The following is a 25,674-nucleotide window of genomic DNA, read 5'->3' as shown; positions in this document are numbered from 1 at the left end:
TATTTAAACTCATTTGATTTTTAAACCTAATTACAGTTAATGATAGAATACTAAAATATCACGTTGAGATACAAACTCATACAGAGAAGGAGAGGACAAAAATATTCTCCGTCTAAGTTATGTCTGAATTAATTGTTAGTAATATAATCAAGAATTAGCAATACACTGTTCATTAGATATTCCTTATAGCCTGAAGTCGATGAAGTATAAAATACGCAGCAAAAGTCTTTTATTATATTAGAAATAAATAAAATCCGATTGAGTGTTTATTTAATATATTTTCAAGGGAAATGGCTACGCAGCATACGGGACTAAGCAGGCTATTCAACTGATATATGGGTCGATATCCATCGTTGTTACATATATTTAAAACAATCGTTTAAATATATATAAAAATATTTTTTTTGTTTATTTTAAGCATTTTACACCAACAACAAATTGTATAGTTTTTTTTAGGCAATTATTAATAAAATTGTTTCCACGCAATTTAACTTGACTAAACAATAATTTATCTTATCGTTCTATTTTTATCGCAATAATAATAGTTCAACCTCTGATTGGATCTGAATATTTTCGTACGTGAGAAATGAAATGATTACGTTCTTTTAACTTGAAAATTAATTAACATTTCATTCCAGCGAGACTTCATCAAAGGTGTTTACATGAAACTCTGCTGGCTCCTAGTTGCTGACATCGTTCATAAATTTTAAAAGCTCAGAAGTCAAACGCGTGTTCTGATTATAAATTTGTTTTCCAGTTTTATGAGAAAGTTTATTTCAAATAAAAACGTTAGCTTCGGAAAATCATATCAATATATTTAAGGTAAGGTATACTGGATTGATAAAACGGTAAGAAAAATGAACAAATTTTATTTCAATTATAATCTGTAATTCTATAATTAAAACAGCGAATAAGGGCTAGATTACCATATAAATAAAGTTTTATTAAGTAACTATATTACAATTAACACGTTGTGAATTTTTATAGTTTAAATAGTTTAGTAGTTTCATGTCTTAGATCCTTCGCTGTCGTCACTTTGAATGTATGAAAGGTTTTTATAATGTACACATGTACATGTATGTGTACATGTTATGTGTGTAAATCTTCGTCATCGTCGTTAAATTTATACAAAATTTAAATTTTATATCCTGTCGTAGTTAACTTGAATTTATCTCCAAGGTACGTTACATAAAATTTTATAGCAAAAAACTTAAATAATAACGTCAATATATTCATAAATTACTTAATTATTTTTTGTCACCCTGCTTGTACATTTCTTATTTCTACGGTAGTTGCAATAAAAAAAATGGCTAGTAGGCTAGGTGGTGATTGGAATGGATGGATGTAGAATTTATAAGGCTGCAAGTCCTGAATTGTTATATCCTAAGTTAGGCCATAAATTTATTGGGTCTGGTCTGTAAGTAAGCAGTTTGTAAAGTCCCATGCAACTAAAAGTACACTTGTGCTTGCACACATATATATGTTCAGCAATATGACTTGCACATATAGTTTCCCCTCTTGAGATTGACCGCTGAGATTGGAATCATTTAGGAGGATATTCTAAAATTCTAAAATAAAATAAACTAATTAAAGTATTTACTTATCGTTATATTTCAACATTCACTTTACAAACAAATTATATTTATACCATTATTAGAAGGCGTACTGTTCTAAATAAAGAAAAAAAAAATACCACTTTTAATTATTTTCCATTTTATAATTCGAATATAAAAAAAAACCAAAGACTTCCAAAAAAAACTTCAACGTTCGTTTAGACGTAGATTATCTACTTCTAAACGAACGTTGAAGTTTTTTTAACATCATGTTTAGTAATTTTACTTGCCAATCCTTCATTCTATCATTTCCAGTAAATTTTATGATATCAAAGGAATTCGAGTTACTAAATTGAGGACGCTGCCCATTTATTTATGATAGTGTAAAAGAAAAACCTTTAAAATTTCTTTCATATCGTCCGCTTCCAATTAATTACTTGCTAATATTTTTTCTTTTACGAGTAATTAATTAAGGTTTATGTATATATACAAACGCTTTATTTGTAGCCGTCTCGAAGAATAAATAAGCTTTTGCTTTATACGAGCGTCAAAAGACACAGGTAGGCAATGATGTTTTATTTTAAGATTTGTATATTTATCTTTTTTATACAAAGTATTTTTTTTATATTATTGTGGTCTTTTTGAGTAGTTAATATTTTTTTAAATAGATTTACCGTAATTATAATAAATAATTTTACAACCGATGGTATATTGTCACCACTACTAATAGACATTGTCACAGTATGAGCTTGTATCTTTATCTTATATCGAGATGTTATGTCTCTTATGCACGTAGTTATAAAGTCTCACTCACTCTTCAGACCGAAACACAACAATACTAAGTTTTTTGACGGTAGAACAGATGACGAGGTACCCAGTTGTGCTCGCACAAAATCTTACCACTATAGAGATATAAATCCGCCATTTTTATACTAATAGAAGAGATAAAAAAAAAATTGTCGCATACAATATTTTTTTATGTCATTGGTTGGCGGACGAGCATATGGGTCACCTGATGGTAAGTGGTCACCACCGCCCATAGACAAAGGCGCTGCTAGAAATATTAACCATTCCTTACATCACCTATGCGCCACCAACCTTGGGAACTAAGATGTTATGTCCCTTGTGCCTGCGATTACCCTTGCTCACTCACCCTTCTAACCGGAACACAACAATACAAAGTACTGTTATTTGGCGGTAGAATATCTGATGTGTAGGTGGTACCTACGCAGACGGGCTTGCAAAAAGCTCTACCACCAATATTTTTTTAAGGCTAAATAAATAATACCTATATACAATTTTATAACCATTATAATAAAAATAAAAGTTTACGTTTTCGTATGCTTTTTTCTCAATCGCACTCTAGGCCCGAGGAGATTATGAACAAAATTTATTTTCTATGTTACGAATCTTCACCGTAAATATAAATGTCGATAATAAATCACATAATAATATACTATACGTTATTAGTGCTAGTTAAATCTGTAATTATACGGAAATAACCACATACCAATGGTTTGGCAATTAGATTCTGAGATGATTAATAGCGTCAGACATATTCAATGTTATAATTAATATCGTTTCCTTCACAGGACATTTCCTTTACGTTGGTAATTATCTCACAATATTGCGTCTGACGTGGCTTAATTAAGTTCTACTGTAAAAGTAACTGTTTAAACGTATTCTTGGTCTAATGGCTAGCTTATGAAACTGCGGATCTCGAGGACTGGGATTCAATTTTCGGGTGATAAAAAGTTATTTGGATTCATTTAAGATTTCCAGACAGTTATTTGAATTACTAACAGTATTTAAAACGAGATATTTACTATGGTTTTTAATATTATTATGTTCACGAGAACAAGACATTCGTAGATAATGTCGAAATATCGAGCTCCACCAAATAATAATAAAAAACATGGTAAATATCCCGTTTTAAATACTGTTAGTAATATAAAATAACCATGTTAATTTATAAGTTATTTGAATGTTGGTATTAGTTACACTGTCACTGTTCCTGCGCTTAGACTATTTCCAATCGCCTGGTCGTCAGCTCTAGGTTATGAGAGCGTATATTTTCATTCACATGAATAGATTCATAAATAACATCATGCAAATCGTAAACTTAAATAGGTAAATACAAATCAATGATTATAAAAAAGTATAACATCTTGTTCATCATTGGAAATCGTTCGTTGTACATCGTCGTAATGGTTCATCGTTGTTATGGTTCAAATCGGTCAGAAGGACGTTACTATAAAATAAATATTGCGGAGTATAACTCTTGATAATAGCATAAAATTAAGGATTACAGGATAACACCATTAAGTGTATTTTTATATTAGTAAATACCAAATAGAGACCGTGAAGTTTATTGTGATTCTACTTAATATATATAATATAGCAATGTGTATCAAATTACAGCACGAGACTTAGTTTCGAAGGTCGTGGCTGATTAGGGATTTGCGATGTATTATCTTCAATTAATTTGTAGGCATAAAGATTATCTAGCATAAGTCTTCTCTTCAACTATGATGATATAATATTTAATTTCATTATTTATTAAATAGTTGAATGATATTTAAAAGAGTATATTGAGACGCATGATAACTTAAGTATATCAAGTTGAGCCAAATTAACCTATTTATCAAAAACAATAGTATATTCAAATATATGGTACAGTCAGCTTCATATATAAAGTAACAGTTCTAATTACCATTTAAAAAAATACCTAAAGAGATCAATAATATTAGTACAACCAAAGTCGTCTAAATATTTAAACAATCTATAATTTCCAAACATATCGTTCTTTTACTTACGACGCTAGCTGTACAAACAAAACTGTTGGCAGACATTGTCTGGCATGTATAATATACTAGCGACCCTCCCTGGCTTCGAACGGGTGCAATACTGATACTTAATAAGTATCAGTATTGCACCCATTCGAAGTTCACAGTTTTTCAGTCATTAGACAATACAAACCGCTATGTGCCTGCATTTTAAATCTGTAATATCTTCTAAAATATAAATTTAAATTACACGCTGTACAGGGCCATATTGATCTATATTAAATGCAAAATGTATTTAAGGTACTTAATTGGATAAGGATTAATGCTGTATAGCTTATCGCTTCGAAAATTATCATTATTTCTCTTAAAAAGAAAAGGATAAAAAATGGTTGTTGTGGGCTATCCCTAAGAGATAGACATACACCATTGCGAATATTTTTGAAGACCTTCTTGAGGTGTACAATACTGAAGTACATTATTTTGATCTATCTCATAGGTTTCAACCAGCGTTTGCAATGTAAGCGGAAAAAATAGGTTTATTTACGACATCACTTCAGAAACCTCTAAAATTATAAGTGTTTCTCTACTATATTGTACATGTATTCTTGAGTTATGATTCTTAAGTTCTGGGCCATCTGGGGCTAATAGCCCTAAACGTCAAACACTCCAGCAAACTAGAGGCAATACAGGAGACATTATTGTGGTGGCAATAGCGCGTTTAGTTAGTATTTAGATAATGAGATGCACTTAGTAATGAACTCATCATGTATGAAACAGACATGTATAATTCTAATTGAATACTAAATGTCCGCAACGCGTAGCTGTTCATTTACAAAAATAAAGCATTGTGTTCATTTTATGTCTTATTAATTATTATAAGATATTCTACCGCCAAACAGTAATACTCAGTATGTTGTGTTCCGGTTTGAAGGGTGAGTGAGCCAGTGTAATTACAGGCACAAAGGACATAACATCTTAGTTCCCAAGGTTGGTGGAGCATTGGTGATGTAAGGAATAGTTAATATTTCTTACAGCGCCATTGTCTATGGGTGGTGGTGACCACTTACTATCAGGTGGCCCATTTGCACGTCCACCTACCGATACCATTAAAAAAATAATAAAAAAAAACGTGTCTCAGTAATATAATCAAGAATCTTGGTATTGAAATGTGTTGATGATTGTCAGATTGAACATTATTAGTGGATTCACCAGTCAAGCTAATTTGATAACTTACTATTTACTTTCTTCAAAGTCCAAACTGTTTCAAAAACGTAAGTCACGAAGATATTGGTTAGAGTTTTCATAATACAAACGAGGTAGTCAAAACACCAATCAATTCATGAATAAGTAAAGTAACATTCTATTCAATTGTAAGTCATGCTATAATTACGATAATGGAAATGCCTGTGTAATCAAACCATTAATATAGATGAACGTTACACGAATACGAAAGCTTATCGACGAGATTGATATTTGAGTAAAGAAATAATACATTCTTGATGTGAGAAAAAATATTCTGTGTTATTATTATCGAACATATAGAATACAAAATATAATATACCCTACTCTACTATAATATTCTTTTATTAAAAAATATATGTTTGAAGAAAAGGTTTTTTTTTACTTTTAAGGTTTCCGTGCTTCTAAAGCAAAAAATAACCCTTATAAGATCACTACGTCGCCCGGCTGTCTATCTGTCTATCAGCCTGTCAACAGATTTTTTTCTCAGGAACGCGTAGAGCTATAAAGTTGAAATACTGAGGCCTGGTTTAAAAACAAAAGAGCATTTGTATAAATTATAAAAAATCAACAATCGACGTTTTTGTTTTAATTGCGCGCTAACGGTGTAGCTCTTAGGTTATCGATGAAATCTTTAAGATGAATTGAAAACTCTTATGACATAATTGAACTTTGGGCCTTCCCGACCCAAATATTTTTGCTTCAAGCGATAAAATGAAATTCAAGTTTACATTTGTGTTATTCAAAATGTTATGCCCTTAATAAATACGCCCGTAGGTATTACTGTCATTACAAAACTTGAAATGATTATTGTACAAAAAGTAATAATCTCTTAAAGTGTCACTGCTGGGCTAAAGGCTTCTCTTCCTTTTGAGGAGAAAGTATAAGGGCTTACTCCTCCTCGTTGCTCCATTACAAATCGGTGGTACACCTGGCAGATTCTGATCCACTACGTGCAGTTTTCCTTAAGATATTAAGCTTAGTAATACTTGCTCCAGACTTGTAATTAGAATTATCGGTTACGATTTACATCTTGTAACCACTCTTATCTTAGTACACAAATGACACATTTGCGTTAAAGATGTAATATATATCAATATAATCTTTAATTTACAATATTGCAATTTAAAAAAAAATGGTTTAACATTTCTTTTTATAGAATCGTTTTAATTAATTTTCAAGCTGTAATATTTATTAATATATTAAGGTAACTTCTGAGTATTTACAGCGAGGCTCACTTCCGGTCTGTAGATTTAGGTATTATTATCAATAGACACAACGATAGCTTTTTGAGTAATTAACTATTTCTGTTCTTTTGAGATTGAGACCATCAAATTAAACGAAGTTGCGTGAAAGATTTAATTCAATTTGGCTGAGGAGTGTCACTTTTATTCGGAACCGAACATCCAACCTCAGACAAATTAATCTAATTAACTCAATGTTGACCCGATCGTCAGCTTCAATTCTCTTGTCGAAACTTACTTGGAAATAGCTGAAATATATTTGTATGTAAGTCATTGGGGGATATTGCTAATATATTATTATTCGATTATTATTTATCTTTTTTATTAATATTGAAAGGCAGATGAATTATTAAGCCATCGATGCGCAACACGGTCGCAAACGCAGTCCATAGACTTTGATAATTTGAGTAATATTATTATTTTTATTAATATTGAGTGTATTCATATTATAGGTTCACTCAAACTTCAAACGGGAATACAGAAATACAACTTATTGACTTATCAAATGTAGACTGTAGAATAATTATGAGTAGTGGAAATTCCTAAAATTTGCAGATTCTGAGTGAAATTCTACCACCAAATTAAATAAAACAAATACTTTTATATTTATAAAACACGAACTTTATACTTTCCAAAATACACAAATAGCAGATTCATCTATTAATATCGAAAAAGGACCGACATATTTTTATATAAGAAGAGCTGGAATACCCAGTTAACATTTATATATAAAAATATAGGTTAGATTTAATAACACTAAGGAAACTGATGTGGCAGGTCAACATATCGAATGTATTTCTATGAATTAAAAATGGTAACTTTTCATCGAATTCTTCGTAAGAGAATATCTCTATTACTTGAATATTTGTTTTTTAGTTGCAAAACAAAAATGAAATAAATAAAAGTAAATTAGTACAAGTTACATAAGTGAAATTATTTTGCATCAGAAATATTTAACTCAAATATTTTTATATATGTCGGTGGGCACGCATTTTGTCCGGAAGTGATTATTTTAATAATTGAAAACTCTTTAATTATTAAATTAATTATATTTATCAAATTTTGAGATTTTAAATTAGTCTGAAATATTTTACCGTCCATAAATAGATGTTATATTGAGTGAATAGTTCCCCCACCCAATTTTGTTATAAAACGCCGAGAGTCGGTATCGAAAGGCTTGTTCGAGCCGTTGAAGCGATCGGACCTCCTCAGCTTGGAATAAATTAAAGAATAATATTTCCTGCGTTTAATTTTATACCTTCGAGGATGGATAGACAACCAAACCCCTGACATGGCATGTTTTTTAAAGACAAGCTGGGACAAGTTACTTCGTCATATATATATATTAAATTATCAAACAGTTTCTATTACCTTCAAAGTGAAACACAACAATTGAGACTATTAATGTTTTTTGGTAGAATAATAAAGGTAAAGTTAAGGTAAGGATTGGTAAGGTAAGGTGAGTGAATCTAACCCGGGCGTATCGCACAATGTTCTACTGTATAAATAAATAAATAAATAAATAAATATTGGACAACATCACATACATTACTCTGATCCCAATGTAAGTAGCTAAAGCACTTGTGTTATGGAAATCAGAAGTAACGACGGTACCACAAACACCCAGACCCAAGACAATATAGCAAACTAATGAATTTTTTCTACATCGACTCGGCCGGGAATCGAACCCGGGACCTCGGAGTGGCGTACCCATGAAAACCGGTGTACACACTACTCGACCACGGAGGTTACGCGTTGTTCAAATTTATTTATAAAATAAAGGCTTTCATAAAGACCAAAGAAAATATACTCCGATAAAATTCAATTCAAATGTACATACAATCACAATGGATATCGATATGACAATCGTTATACACGTCGTAGGTAACATAAAGAGAACGTGCTGTTACAAGTTATTCAAGGATTAGTTCGTAGATTGTACTAATCAAATCTCTTTGTATAAACAACAGGCGTTTAATCCCTAGGTGAAAAAAGCTTTAACGTCAAACCAGTTTTGTAATTAAATTCAAGCAGTAAAATTATGACAGTTTGCATAAATTATGAAATTTCTAGACACATCGCAGGTGTTTTACTTCGAAACTAACGTTTGAGTTAAATTAATTTAAATGTATGATTTTATAACGAATGTAAATTCAAATATCAAAAATTATTCTAAGTCCTAAACGTGCACGTTGGTAAGTAGATTTTCATATCAATGTGCAAAATTGTGATTCAGCATACTTAACTTTGCTTAACCCGCCTCATCGTTTATCAATTTGAATAATTATTACATCCTGTAGTGAGGGAAAATTATTTCGGTATCGTTAATTACTCGATTTGATTTAAAATAATTTAATAATTTATTTTATAAATTTAAAATCGTAATTGCTATTTTTTATTGAGGCAAAATGCTAAACGAATTTCGACCACGGTGATAAATCTTAAAGTCTAGTCCGGCACACTCGGTCCAACTTGTAGAATATAATGTATTAAGTTTATTTAATATATTTATTTGGACATATTTTACTAATCCGTGAAGTAATAGTTTACGTAGTAGAAAGAATGTAATTCGCTCGACCTTTTACAGTGTTTTACGTTGTAAAATTTTCTATAATATATCCTGAAGGTTTATTTTAAATATTGATATCGGATGAGTCACTTCGGAGATCACCTCTTACATCCAAACTTTACATGTTTATAATATAGATGATTACAGTTTAAAGTTCCGTCTCTGAAGCACGTTAACATACTTTCAGTTTAGTTGGAAACTATATATAGTTTTTTATTAACACTTATGGTTACAAATTATTTATCACACTTCCTATCTATATAATAAATATAAATATTATACAGAATACACAATATTATTTATTTTTATTTGCATTACATTCTTGCCACCATTCCACGCGGTCAAGATTTATACAGTAACTATTTTTAATTCATATTTGTAATATATATTTAAGCACTTAATGTTATCAATTCTTTATAAACAAATCACGTATTCTATTAAACAACTACCTTATTCAGATTTTTTCCTTTAGTAGTATTATAAAACTCGTTACTAACTAGTTATTGTAGACTGATAAATAATATCTGTAAATATCTTAAAATTTGGTGAATACGTGTTGTAATTCATCCGCTAAATGCAACCTGTACTTATTTTCCTCAATATGTTTTCCCTCGTCGCCGCAAAGTAGCGAAATTGTGGTGAACATTTCGCCGAAAACGAAATGAATTATAAATAAAAATTAAGCACCTGAATAGTGGTGCTTACCAATTGATTAGGTTTCACGTTTTCTAAAAGGCAAAAACGGCTCATTAAAAGTTAACGACAGACCTATCGGAACTAAGTTAAAGTCAATAGTGGTTCTCCTTCGTCACCTTCGTATACGATGCTGTATAATTTTGTTCATATGATATAAAATAATTTATTCAGACTTCATTATGTATAATAATATGAATACAAAGATCTGTCTTTATTCAACTTTTATGAATGAATCATTGTAACGAATCATTGATTTATTCGAAGGGAATATTCTTCGTCTCCACGTTAAATATCTTTCGTAATCCAGATTCCTTTGATATTATTCATGAAGTCTAATTATTTCAAATAAGGTCACAAAATTTATTATTTACTTAGTATTTATAGACTTTCGCTCCCATAGTATAAGTAGCTGTTGAGTTCGATGACACTTGTGATTTTGATGATTCGTTTGACTTCAATAAGTATAAAATTGTACTTTGAAATAATATCTTAGAGATTATTTAATAATGTTTCAGTATAAAATAAACGATATTCTAATTAGAATCAAATTGCTATGACGATATACTAGCTATCTTATAAGGCTGCAAATTTGAAGGTTCTCGTTTCAAATCCCAGGCTGAGCAATCAAAAAGTTAGTAGCGTTATATGTCAAAAAATCACAGACACACCGCGGATTTTGTAAATCGTCTGGGCTCACACATCCGTGTCTCGTGAAGTCAATTTTCCTTCGACTGACCTTTTTCCAATCGTGTGGGATTGCTATCCCAGTAGATTATAAGAGTTAGGAAATAAAGAGTGCCCTTTGCTTACGTATACACTCGTACACCGTAATGTATTCTGCGCAATTGGGTTTTTTTTAGCTAATATTTATTAAAACCTACATAGGTATTTCTTAATTTATAAAACTTTGTGTACAAAATATTAATAATTTTTATTTTATTTTAATACTGATAAACAAACTTTTTGTAAATGTTTTAATATGATGTATAAATCTATTTATTCATGATGACGCATCCCTCCACCGTAAATAAATTTTACGGCGTTCATTAATATTGAGTGACGCTCCTGTTTACAAGATTTCAATGTACGAGAGGCAGGAAAAAAATATATAAATTAGATAATATTATTACCTTCCTTTTTAGGATTTACAAACATAGAGTTTAACATCTTCATGGGCGCGCCCCTGTGAGTAATAGATCTATATCCGTGAGTCGTATCAATCAGTGACAATGTTAAGAGTCGGCGCCGCTACGGAAAAAGCGAACAAACGATCCAAATATTCGTATTTTATTCCAAATTATGTTTTTGTTCCATTTGTAGTTGAAATACTTGGATCTTGGAGTAGTAGTGCAAAAAGTTCCATTCAAATTGTAACACCTCAGCTTTTTGCCATCACTGGTGACAGGAGGGTGGTTCATTTTTTGCCCAGAGGATCAGAATTGGAATTCAACAAGGAAATGTTGTTATAATTCCAGCCAAAATTCTACGAGGTCATGATTTGTTCAGTAACTATTTTTAATTCTTATTTATATATAATTAAGGCCTTAACTTTAATAATTCTTAATTAAAGAAACGTTCATACATCAGTGACATTAAAGTATTTCCAAAATAATAAAACGATAGACAATATAATTTCAAACGCAGACTCACCAATGAAAAACTTTTACTCATTTAATACGATTAATTTATTTGATTTGATTACATGACAGATGAATAAAAAATATAAAATTGCATTGCAATCGCCGCCTTACTTCACATAAAAAAAATATATATTATTAAAATCGAAAGTATTTCAAGTCCATCCGTTTTAACGCCAATAAAGTTAATTATAAATACAATCATGTAAATTATAAATTTTATATTTTACTCATTAATATATTGACACATGAATTGTTTCGATCTTACATCGCGTTAAAAGATTGTTTGCGGAAGGAGGAAAAAGTGGTTTATGCGTTCCCCCGGAAAATAGACGTGAATTATGTATGTGGCCTCAAGCGGCTCTGTGGATAAAAAACAACATTACGGTGGAAACATATTGGCAGAGCAAATATTTACTCGTGATGGGATATATTCTTGAAACATTATAAGGATTATTAGATAGGGTATTTTATACCTTCTAACTTTTTTAACGAAAATTACGGCAATTTTTTTCACACATGAAGTATATTTGTTTTTAATTTATTTTTATAAATAACTTAATAAGCCTATATAATAACGTATTTTTTATATTAAATAGATATGCAGACGAGCCACCTGATAATGAGTGGTGACCACCATAACATTTGCACTGTAATAATAAGCATTCCTTAGATATCCAATGCTACCTATGGAACCTTGAGAGCTAAGATACTATGTCTCTTGCCTGTAGTTACACTGGCGCACTCACCTATCTAACCGAAACATAAATTTACCAAGTATTGCTGTTCAGCGGTAAAATATCTGATGAGTGGGTGGTACCTATCCAGACGACTAAGTAAAGGGTCTAAAAACACAAATATACAACAGTATACTGCCACACAACAGTACTCAGTATTAAAGAGTTTGATGGGTGATCGAGCCAGTGTAATTACAGGCACAAGGGACATAACGTCTTAGTTCCCAATGTTGGTGGTGCATTAGCGATATAAGGAATAGTTAATATTTCTTTCAGCGCCATTGTATAGACAATGATAACTTAACGTCAGGTGGCCTATAAGCGCATCCACCAATCTATACTATAAAAAATTTTTAACACGAAGCTGGGACTAGTGAAACATAAATTAATCTTACGAGTAAGAAATAAATCGTTTATTTTACCCCTTAAATGTATGTTTATGCAAAAATAATTTTCTTGACCCTATTCAAGTCTAACGTTATTTAAGGAAAAAATGTTCTTGACAGATTTATTTAACTTAGAGAAGAAAAAAGTTGCCCTATCCTAATACAGATAAGTTATTTAACATTTTATAAGTTATTAAATACTTCTGAGAGGTTCGTTTATTTATTTTTTATGGTATAAGTGTCAACGAGTAGCTCACCTAATAGAAAGTGAATACTAATGCCCATAGATACCTGCAACACCAGAACACTTACAGGTGCGTTATACATAAATATATGCGTATTAGGTTAAATTTTCTTTACGTGTCTATCACTGAAACCCACCTAATAATGGTCTGGAATAATTTTGATATTTTTTTTAACGTGTAGGTCCTTGAATAATTTAGATTGAAACGAGTAGGTGTTTATTTGGCAATTTGTTGTACTACAAAAAAATTGTATTTTTGTACAAGTAATTTGAAAAAAAATATTATCTGATACATCCAGCAACATTTTAAAATAAAATAAAGTAATGTTACGATTTTTTTTATTATCATTTGTATTACTTAATAATAATATTTAAAACTGTTTGCATCGTTTGACAAAATATTATGCACAATGACAAGTGATCATTTAATTTTAAAAAAGAAAGTAATATCTAGTCAATTTTATCGATGTTAATATTTCTATTATGAAAATTTATTTTTTCTACTATATTCTTATTATAAAAAAAAAAAAACGGTACTGGCGTTAGAAATTCATATATCTTCGTCAATCTTTATAATTATAATAATATAGAATAAATGAATATTTTTATATTCTACAAATGTATGTATTTATAAATTAGCAACAAGCATGTTTATTATATTTTGTTTCAGTGAGTTGTTGCTATAATGTCGTCCAATGACGCGGTCAGAGTTGAACGTGATCCAATTTATCTCTCTCTCGTGCCAAAATGAACTACCCTTTACCCCAGCGGAGCGATTATTTTCTCAATATGTACTTAATACCCTAAGAACAATTGACCAAATACTTAACTTGTTTTTATTGAAATTGATTCTGTATTCAATCAAACATTTGTTATATAAGCAAATAAAATATTGATACGTCTGTTAATAAGTTTGTAGCGTTTTGAGCTAAATTATACCCACACATAGAAGCTTTCTTTATCTGTGAGCGATACATGTCTGTAAAAATGTGTACTTAAATTAAATTAATAAAGCATTTTATTGTTTTTATTTATCGTATAATATCACTCATTATACGAAAGGGCCTCAAATATAAGTGACCTACAAAAATAAAACAGTAGAAAACAACTGTGACGAATCTGTTTATGTTAAACAACCAAATGATTTCGTAATTTCTGACTCGTCACGAATAATAAGTCCGCATTGCTGTGAATGAGGCTGTTAACATTAAATGAAAATGGATAAAACATATCACTATTACACGGACAAGTCATTATATCTACAGTGATATAAAATTAACTGAATATAAAGGAACATAAAAAATGAAATTTAATGCACTTGACATAAGTGAAAATTTCTTTTCGTCAGACACATTTCATTAGAAAACGTTGCACAAATATTCGACCTTACGAACTGAGTTCATAAATGGAGGTGTTATAAATTTGGTATTATCTTAATTTGATTTCTATTGAATATTGGTAAGTTTTTATTTGAAGTGTTTATGTGGGCAAATTTGAAATACAGTTTCAATTATATATACTTTTTGATATACATATATTATTTTAGACTTATCACCAACCGAGTAATTCTTACACCATTCACAAAACCATTAAGACACACCAGCAAATCTAATAATGTAGAGGGAAGTTGATTATGTGTCAACGTGGAGTTCGTTTGGGTCATTGGGTATGAAAATATCTCCCTTTGACTATTTAATATTCTTTGATGAGGATTTACGTCCAAGCCTTCCTTCAATGTTCCTTTTGAAATCGACTATTAATTCTCGCATTCATTACGCAAATACATACAGGTAGGATTATTATTAAGACTTTAGGTCTCATCTATGTATATCTAATGGGCAATATTTATATAATATTCAAATATTCCATAGTCATATTCGATTTCGTCGTAGTTATCCGCCATCTTTGATTAAGATTCACGTGTAATATGGAGGATATGTAAGAATGGAATAAAAATATGTATATAAATACATATGTTAGTTGATATTTAGGTTTTTAATCAATTTTTTTAACCAAATGCTTAATTGTTTAACAGAGGTGTTTTTTTTTAGAGATAAAAAGTATGTGCTGTTCCAGATCGCTGTACGAAGTTTTATTCAGATCTGTTTCAGGCGTAGTTGAGTAAGAAACAGCAATCCATTTAAACTTTCGTATTTATAATATTAATAATATGTTAAAGATGTTTGTATATCCTGTGTAAAAAAACAGCTACTGCTTGTATCAGGAATCACATTATGTATTAATTAAAAACGATACCTAATAATACAATGAACCAACTTAACCATAAGTATTTAATAAATAAAAAACCGAGAGGTTTCACAGGACACGCGGTTGCAAAGAAGTTGATTTCATTATATTGTTAGAGAATTTTCAAGAAAATAAGGCATAGGTTTTTAATAATATATTATATATTATAATAAATTATATATTATAATAAACTAATATTATAAAGCTGAAGAGTTTGTTTGTTTGATTGTTTGAACGCGCTAATCTCAGGAATTGCTGGTTCAAATTGAAAAATTCTTTTTGTGTTGAATAGACCATTTATCGAGGAAGGCTTTAGGCTAAATAACATCACGCTGCAATTATTAGGAGCGTAAAAAATTATGGAAAAAGTGAAAAATGCGGGGAAAATTATTCATCCTTGAGGACTTCCGTTGCGTGCGCTGCGAAAACGGTTCAAGATATCAAAAATATATGTATGAAAGAATTATTCCTCTTGAAATGATCTAAAAAAATGTCTGAGACATGTATATGTCTATCTTTTAAGATTAACTCACTAGAACCGTTTTTATGGTAATCAAATTTGGTCGAAATCGACGCGCGGTCGGCTCCCTTCTGAACGTTTGTATGCAGCGTTATTTGTTTTTGCGATATAATATCGTCGTGTAAAATAATACTTTTTAAATACTATTTAATTTTGTTTTAAGGATAATATTTTGGTTTTAATAATTTCACAATTTTTAACAATTTTTAGTTTGGATGTAGATAAAATTAATTATAATTAGGTGTCATAGTTTTCTTTATAGTATTGTTTGTATTAAGGATTATTAGAAACAAAATACTATATTTTATTTCTAATAATCCATACTATCCATACTTCCATACTATATAATATTATAAATGCGAAAGTAACTCTGTCTGTCTGTCTCGCTTCTACGCCAAAACTACTGGACCGATTTAAATGAAATTTGGTACACAAATAGTCTTGAGCCTGAGAAAGGACATAGGCTACTTTTTATTTGGAAAAAAGTGCTGTAAAGGGGTGAAAAGGGGGATGAAAGGTTGTAAGTTGTTGAAAGTATTGTCATTTTTAGAACTAGAAGCATAAAACTTATATTTTAGGCTGTACACTTATAAACTAACATATCATGACACCCACTAAGAAAGGAATTTTGGAAATTCTACCCCTAAAGGGGTGAAATAGGGGTTGAACTTTTGTATGGAAGTCCGTCATTTTTTAAGTTGGAAACATTATATTTTATTTATAGGATACTTATTAAAAACGAGTACATAAATATTTAAGCGTTTCTGAATATTCTACTCCTAAGGGGGTGAAATAAGGGATGAAAGTATGTATGATAGTCCATAATTTTTTAAGTTAGAAACACGAAACTTTATTTTTTTGATACTGATTAAAAATGACTAGATATGTATTTAAGCGTTTCTAGATAATCTAACACTAAGGGGGTGAAATAAGTGTTGAAATTTTTTATGGGACTTTTTTTAAGTTAAAAGCATGAAACTTTATGTTTGGGATACTAATTAAAAATTAGTAAATACGAATTTAAGCGTGTTTTGATATTCTACCACAAAGGGGTGAAATAGGGGTTGAACTTTTGTATGGAAGTCCGTCATTTTTTAAGTTGGAAACATTATATTTTATTTATAGGATACTTATTAAAAACGAGTACATAAATATTTAAGCGTTTCTGAATATTCTACTCCTAAGGGGGTGAAATAAGGGATGAAAGTATGTATGATAGTCCATAATTTTTTAAGTTAGAAACACGAAACTTTATTTTTTTGATACTGATTAAAAATGACTAGATATGTATTTAAGCGTTTCTAGATAATCTAACACTAAGGGGGTGAAATAAGTGTTGAAATTTTTTATGGGACTTTTTTTAAGTTAAAAGCATGAAACTTTATGTTTGGGATACTAATTAAAAATTAGTAAATACGAATTTAAGCGTGTTTTGATATTCTACCACAAAGGGGGTGAAATAAGGGTTGAAAGTTTTTATAGAAGTCCGTAATTTTTTAAGTTAAAAACATGAAAGTTTATTTTTGGGATACTGATTAAAATGATTAAATACGTATTAAAGGGTTTCTCCATATTCTACCTAATGGGTTTAATAGGGGTTGACATTTCTTATATAGATTAGTCTGGAAGTCCGTCATTTTTTTAGTTTGAAGCATGAAATTTTATTTTTGTGTTACTGATTAAAAATGTGTATATACATATTTAAACGTTTCTTGATATTCTACCTCTGAGGGGCTGAAATAAGGGATGTAAATTTTTTATGAAAGTCCATCATTTTTTCAATTAAAAATATTAAACTTTATTTTTGGGATACTGGTTAAAAGTGAGTAGATACGTATTTAAGCATTTCTGCATATTCAACCTATAAGGGGTTTAATAACAGTTGTCTTTTTTTATATAGTTGAGTATGGAAGACCGTCAATTTTGAAGTTAGAAGTAGGAAACTTTATTTTTGGGCTACCGATAAAAAATGAGTTGATTCGCATTTAAGCGTTTTTGGATATTTTACGTCTAAGGGGAGAAATAGAGGTTGACATTTCGTATACAGGATAGCCTGGAAGTCCGTCATTTTGAAGTTAGAAGCATGATATTTTATTTTTGGGCTATCGATTAAAAATGTCTTGATTCGCATTTAAGCGTTTCTGGATATTTTACGCCTAAGGAGGGAAATTGGGTTGAAATTCCGTATACACGTTAGTCTAGAAGTCCGTCATTTTTAAAGTTAGAAGCAGGAAACTATTTTAGGCTACTGATTAAAAATGAGTAGATTAAGAGGAGAAATAGAGGTTGATATTTCGTATACAGGTTAGTCTGGAAGTCCGTCATTTTTGAAGTTAGAAGCATGAAACTTTATATTTGGGCTACTGATTAAAAATGAGTAGATACGTATTTAAGCGTTTCTGAATATTATACCCTGATGGCTAAAATACACTCCAATGTGGTATATAAAGAGGTCTTACATTAACGTAATTTTTGAAGTTAATTTGTAAATATATTTATATTCTACGCGGGCAAAGCCGCGGGTAACAGCTAGTAATAAATAAAATTGTTTTGCAAGATACGAATTTAAATCATATTATATAAAACCATTTATAATAGAAAGAGAAAAAAAGAGAAAAGTCACGTGAAGGAGGCATAACTTTTGCATTACGTGACGTTTTCTCTCAGTTCAATCAAAATCAAAATAATGAACAAAATAACTATTAAGTATACTTATATTTATGGACATACTTTTTATTTAATCTTATAACAATAATTTATCTTTATTATTATTTTAAGGTTCGATTTATAAGGGTCGTCTTGACTACTATTCCATAAACTTGCGGACGTTTTACACGCTCATAATAGTCAATAGCTTTATATTAAAAATGTGCGTCAAATAATAGTCAGTACAAATTTAGACATTTGTCCTTTTTAAACGATATAAAATATATATCAACACATCATTGAGACCAATGAACTATACAACATTTTGATTTATAAGATTAAAGGTCATTGAATCAATTAAATAATATATAATAATATTATAAATACGAAAGTTACTGTTATTGTCTGTTTGTATATTGCTCTTTCACATCACCGAATCTAATGAAATTTGTTATGAAGCAAGCTTGAAATATAAGAAAGAAAAAAGCCTTTTTATGCCTAACACCAGATGACCAACCTCTTAAATGCGAGCAAAGACGCGGGCGGTATTTAGTAATTTATATTTTAAAAAGTACCTTAAAATTCTACATGTGTGAATATTGGTAGAAGAAACTTATCAATGTCTAACTGTTAGACTTAGATCATTTTTCCTGTTGATGTAAACGATTTGGAGTTGATAGTACCACGTTGATCCCCTGCGGGTAAGTGGATACATTTGTAAATATGTCAGAATAACCTCACGAAATGAATAACATACGAATTCAAAATGAAAATTTAATGCCTTACAAAACTAAATCTTCACTAAAAAATATTAATACTGGTAGTAGAGATTTGTACGAGCCCGTTTGGATTGGTACCACCAACATCACATATATTTCTAAAAAAAAAGGTTTTCTAAGAAAATTTAATTACATACAAAACTAAATCTTTACTAAAAAAAATATAAGGACCGGTGGTAGAGATTTTTGCGAATCCGTCTGGATATGTACTATCAACTCATCACATCACATAATTTTTGAGTTCCGGTTTGCTACAACGCCTACTACTACCTATAACATAAAATGTAATTTAAAAAAAGACATCTGGTCCTTTTATTGAGGAAGGCTATGTGTGACATGTGTGTTTAATATGATATATACAATACAAATTTGACGTGGACGAACCGTAAGGCGTAGCAAGTATTTAAATAAAAATCGGGCTGTAGAACCTCTGACAAATGAGCTCGGGGTTGCCGTGACAGCGCTGCAGAGAGATAGCGCTCGCCCTAAATTATGTATCGAAGTGTACTATAAGTGCTGTATCATACTGCATGCATAGCTTGGTAATTAATATTCATTTAGATGAGTACCTATACAATACTGGCGACCTCCGTGGTCGAGTAGTGTGTACACCGGTTTTCATGGATACGCCACTCCGAGGTCCCGGGTTCGTTTCTCGGCCGAGTCGATGTCGAAAGAGTTCATTAGTTTTCTATGTTGTCTTGGGTCTGGGTGTATGTGGTACCGTCGTTACTTCTTATTTTCCATAACACAAGTGCTTTAGCTACTTACATTGGGATCAGAGTAATGTATGTAATGATGTCCAATATTTATTATTAATACTACATTACAAAACTAAACCAAGATATCTCAACTATATTATGAACATAATTTGATCAGAGATAATAATAATAACGATTTTTGCTTCAGAAATCCATAGCGCTCAGTTTAAGGAGTGTTATGACGTGTACATATTACTGATAATTAAGTTTTTATTTACGAATAAATTCAAAGCTAACAAATAGCCGTTGAGTGTGAAGTATACTTTAACATGATGCTCTCACCACTTCATTAGCGGTGGCGAGTGGCGTCAATCTCCTTCATGTTCGAAACAGATTGTTTTAAGGAAATAGGTTGGTAAGTGCTTAGCAGACAAAATATGCAATTTACGTAGAATTTAAAACGATTTTAAATACGCAGGAGAAGGAAACATTTATTTAAATGAACCAATATAACAATAATAATATGAATAAAGGAATCTAGACAAATATATCAAGCTTCTAAAATCATTTATATACACATACGGTTAGCACAGGAATAATTATTCAACTTAACGATTAAATAACCTATATTAACATTTATCGGACTAAAAAATTGTTCTAGACATAATTCAAATAATTTATGCATGAGTGTGTGTGTTTATTGAAATTCATATCAAACACAGTGTGTGAAAAACACACTTAAACGTAACACAATTTGCTAATATAGAGTCAATTTACATAGTTGTATCAATTTCAGTATCGATATGTATACAATATAAGCGTGTGCGTAAATGCGATACAATAACTCATGTACCGATGTAATTATCCTAAAATAGCAAACGATAAAAGCTATTTGTATCACAAACAAAGTGTAAACGACATAGTTACGTAATGCGTTTTCAATTCCAAATGTCTTCCATATTTGATAATATCAATTTTTATGATATAGGTAGGCAAGTGGGCCTCTCGATTTCAAGTGGTCACCACAGCCATTAACCATTCCTTACATCGCCCATGCGCCACCAACCTCGGGAACTAAGATATTATGTCCCATGTGCCTGTAGTTACGCTGCCTCACTCACCTTTCAAACTGGACACAACAATATTGAGTGGCGCTGTTTGATAGTAGAATATCTGATGAGTGAGCGGTACCTACCCAGACGGGCTTGCACAAAGCCTAGAACCAATTAAATATTTATAATATTAGTGAAGTTACACAGATAATCTACTAAAATTAGTAAAAGTATATAATCGAGTAAAATTCTAAAACTCGATATAAATATTAAAAAAAAAAATCTTTGTAGAAAGTTTTTGCCAAAATATTGGATATCGTATTATAATATTTGTTACTCCGACTAACTTTGTCGTGAAAAGGCGTATGAAATTTAATCGGATTTTTATCGAAGTTTCAAACAGAACTCGAGCTGGCTTTTAAAATGATCGCTGCGAGGCTGGAGATATTTCAAAGCTTATACGGCTCATTCAGGGATTCATCTCGACTATCTTTCATTCTTCTACTGGTTGGCTTAAATTGTTTATTCATTCAATTCTATTCCGAAATATTATACTAAGATATGATTGTATATTTATAAGGTTTTTTTTATTTATAAATAGATGCACATAACTACAATTAACTATTTCTTTCAAACAGTACTATGGCAATGTATAGTTATACTAATATATTTAAGAATATTTTAGAAGTTTTTTTTTTTCATTACCTGAAGTCATCGCCACAACGCTGTTTGACACAAATAATTAATTTAAGTTATTTGTAATTATTCAAAATTCAATTTTAATATTTATTAATATTAAAAAATTATATGTAATTTAAAGTTGAAAAACATCAATTCAAAAGTGCTTGTAAAAGCCGAGTCGCTTATAACTTTAATAATGTATATTTTAATATCGATTAACATAAGTCGGAATGTGGAAATTATCCAATAAGTATAGAAGGTTCCAGAATACTTTGAATTAGAAGGTCAGAATTTTGTATAAAAAATGAACATACTAATATTTAGAATTCACGAGACATTTGTGACATTTGACAAGCACTGATTGTTATTACTTTAGAAGGAACTCTGTTCTTACCTAAACAACTTAAATAAAATAACTGTGACCAGAAAAAGAAACGATTAGAATATATTTATTATCGTAATATTATAAAGATACTAAAACTTCATAATATAACGATAAAAAAATATTAGTATATTTATTATTAGTATAGCCAACTAAGCGTAATTGAAATTGTAGAAATAACAATAAAAAATAAATATATAAATCACAAAACAGATATTTTCATTTATTATCTTAGCAATGGTATAATTATAGATACGAGTGGAAACTTTAAGCTCTTAAACGTTAACTTTATAGATAAATAGTCCGAATGCTGGTAGCCGACCACATCGAGTTCGAGGTTCGAAAATTATTGAGAATGTTATATGGGAGTTAACTTAACTCGGAGATGACTTTTAACTAAGGAAACATACCCACTAAATATGTACACTTAAATACATAAAATGGCGACAATCTTTCAATAGACTGTTATGTTTTTATATAAAAAATTATCTTCAAAGTTAGATCTTTGAAACATTCAGCTACATATCAAGGGAAATATACGAGAACTCTTAGGATAGAATCTTCTAACTCAAACTCCGAATCAACCAAATAGAAAAAATATTCTCTTATAAAACACTTAGTAACAGTCTGGGCTTAGAGATTTGCTGTGTTTGTAAAGTACGAAAAGCCATTCGCCTAATCTCTTTTCGGTTTTACTGTAACTTGGTTCTTTCTTCGAATGACCCATGTGATCGTCGGTTGAGCCATGAGGAGAGTATGGTGGGAGTAGTGGTCGATGCTTATGTAAAAACGATGCAGCATATCCTCTAAAATGCTAAAAGACGATCTCGCAAAAGTTAAAAAGGAAGAGAAATATGTAGTATGAATAAATGTATGTGAGTATAAAAGTGATGGCCTAAATGTCAAGAAAATACTAATAAAGATCGAGGGATAAGAACATATTGAGAGGAGCTGATTAATTGGGGTTTTTTTTCATGTCTTAGGATATAAAACTTGGAAGCAGTCGAACTTAGATTGACTACAATTGTATAAATAAATAGTTCTTTAATCTTTTTGTTCGAAGTTAAGTTAATTATCTTAATAAACTTCATCTAAAATAAAAATCACTTAGTCGGTTTAATTGTAAAATAAACATAGAAGACGAATCGCAATGACGAAGCGTCAAATACGTGATGATGGAATTTGAAGATTACCGAAACTTCCCTAAATGTATCGAAGATTTCTTAATAATTTAGTAAATTAGTGCGAAATATTCAATAATTTTATATAGATATAACAAAAAATGGAATAAAGACTAAGCGTCTTATTATAAATTCGGCAAACTGCATAACTACTTATAAATTACAAGTTAATTATAAAATTTCGTACTTAGTAGTTCTAAAATTCTGACCTACTATAAAAACATTTACCCTTAAGGGAAAAAAAAGATAAAGATCACACTACTCTAGGTGAGCTACGTACGTTAACTACTGTGCAATATTTCATGATTGTAGAGCCGCAGGCTTAGGCAGTGCGATGCGTCGCAAGCGAACTTTTAAAACTAAATCTTCAGGGCTTTTGTTACATAAAAGCAATAAAAAACTTAATGTAATCATTTAATCAGTATCGTGCAAAGGAGAGTGACCTTTTCACACGAATTTTGACACCAAATTATTTTTTCTCTTTTGTGGACACCAATAGATCAACAAAATAACGTAAAAAGGATCCTCACCGTAAAGAAAACAATTCAAGATAACTTTTGGACATAGGGCATGGCATTAATTAAATTTAGATTCTGGGCTCCGATCGCTTTGGCTATCAAAAGTGCTAAGCGTTCTTACTAAAGTTTTTACGTAGACATTACCAAGTTGACAAAATATGTTGGAACTGCTGACACCAAAGTTTTATCAATATAAAGTTTTAACAGCTTGAAAGACGATCCCCCACTGCTCTGCGACAACTCGCAAATCATCTCGTACCTACGAAACATCTACTTACAGCATTCACTTGGTGATATTATTCATAGTTATATAAAGTTGCTGCCGTTTCACTTTCACTTTTTTTATTTTTAAACGACTTCCATAGAAGAAACGTTACATGTTTCAAATGTGATGTGACCAGTAGTGATTAGGGCTTTGTGCAAGCCCTACTGGGTTGGTTGTGGTCATCTCATCAAATATTCTACCACCAAATAACAGTACTCAGTATTGTAATGTTTCGGTTTGAAGTATGAGTGAGCCAGTGTAAGTACAGGCACAAGGGACATAACATCTTAGTTCCCAAGGTTGGTGGCGCATTGGCGATGTAAGTAATGGTTAATATTTCTTACATCGTCAATGTACATGGGCATTAGCAACCTGATGGTAAGTGGCCACACTTATATTTAGTATTTTTTGCGCATCACTGGCCTAAATAGGCCACTGGCCTAGGTCTATATTATGGTTTCATCTGAGCTCCCATTTAAAGCTCTCATTTCAGTTTAAAAGTAATAATTAGGGCTTAGTTTACTATTCGTACTCGTATTATAGGATTTAAATTACAATGTTGAAAAAAAACTGAACTGTTGGGCCTGTTTTAAAATGTACTTATTCTAATAATTATATAAATACTGCTATCGTTCTTGCCACTATTCCACGCGGTCAAGATTTATAAAGTAACTATTTTTAATTTATATTTGTATATAATTAAGACTAAATGTTAATAATTCTTATGTAAATAAATATTTTTACCCCTAAAAATACATAGCTGTAAAATTCTATATTGGTCAGTATATTGATTGGTATAACCAGTCATTTTAATACATATATAGGAAAAAAACAAGTGTGGGCTGTAAAGAGATAAACAAGCACAGTATTTTAGGATTTGTAAGTTATTTACTTGGTTCTAAATTAAAAAATTGACTTGCCTTATCATGTTTATTCTGTATTGAGCATAGGATCAAAATGCTACTAAAAACTAGTGAGCTCACTAATGCGACAGTACACATCAAAAATATACGTATATAATATGATAGTCATTTTACTCAAAATTTACTCTTAACACATTAAACATCACCTTAACAAGAGTTTAAATATAAATTAAAGTTTATTGACTTGATATTTTATTATAAAAACAACTTTGTCCGAAGGCTATATAATAGTTTGTCCACAAAAAAATTCTATTGCGTAAGAACCAAAAAGATTAGCAACTAATTAATAGTGTATATGTACCTAATTGGATGAAGGGCTTGACTTAACGGTTTCGCGACGACGACTTTGACGCATTTTAGGTGGTATAGAGTTAAGCCAAATGAAGTGACTAAGGTATGCAATGCTATTTGTAGAAAACTGAATGTAGTTTTAGGATAACACAAGTTATTTCTGTAATATCAAGTATAATTTTCAAGCAACTAAATAGGTAACGAAATAGGTAGTTTTAGGATACATAACATAACATTAACAGCCTGTAAATTTCCCATTGCTGGGCTAAGGCCTCCTCTCCCTTTGAGGAAAAGGTTTGGATCATATTCCACCACACTGCTCCAATGCGGGTTGGTGGAATACACATGTGGCAGAATTTCGTTGAAATTAGACACATGCAGGTTTCCTCACGATGTT

Source organism: Vanessa atalanta, chromosome 12, assembly GCF_905147765.1.
Source record: "Vanessa atalanta chromosome 12, ilVanAtal1.2, whole genome shotgun sequence".
In the NCBI taxonomy this organism is placed as follows: domain Eukaryota; kingdom Metazoa; phylum Arthropoda; class Insecta; order Lepidoptera; family Nymphalidae; genus Vanessa; species Vanessa atalanta.
Note: the sequence above shows the minus strand (reverse complement) of the source record.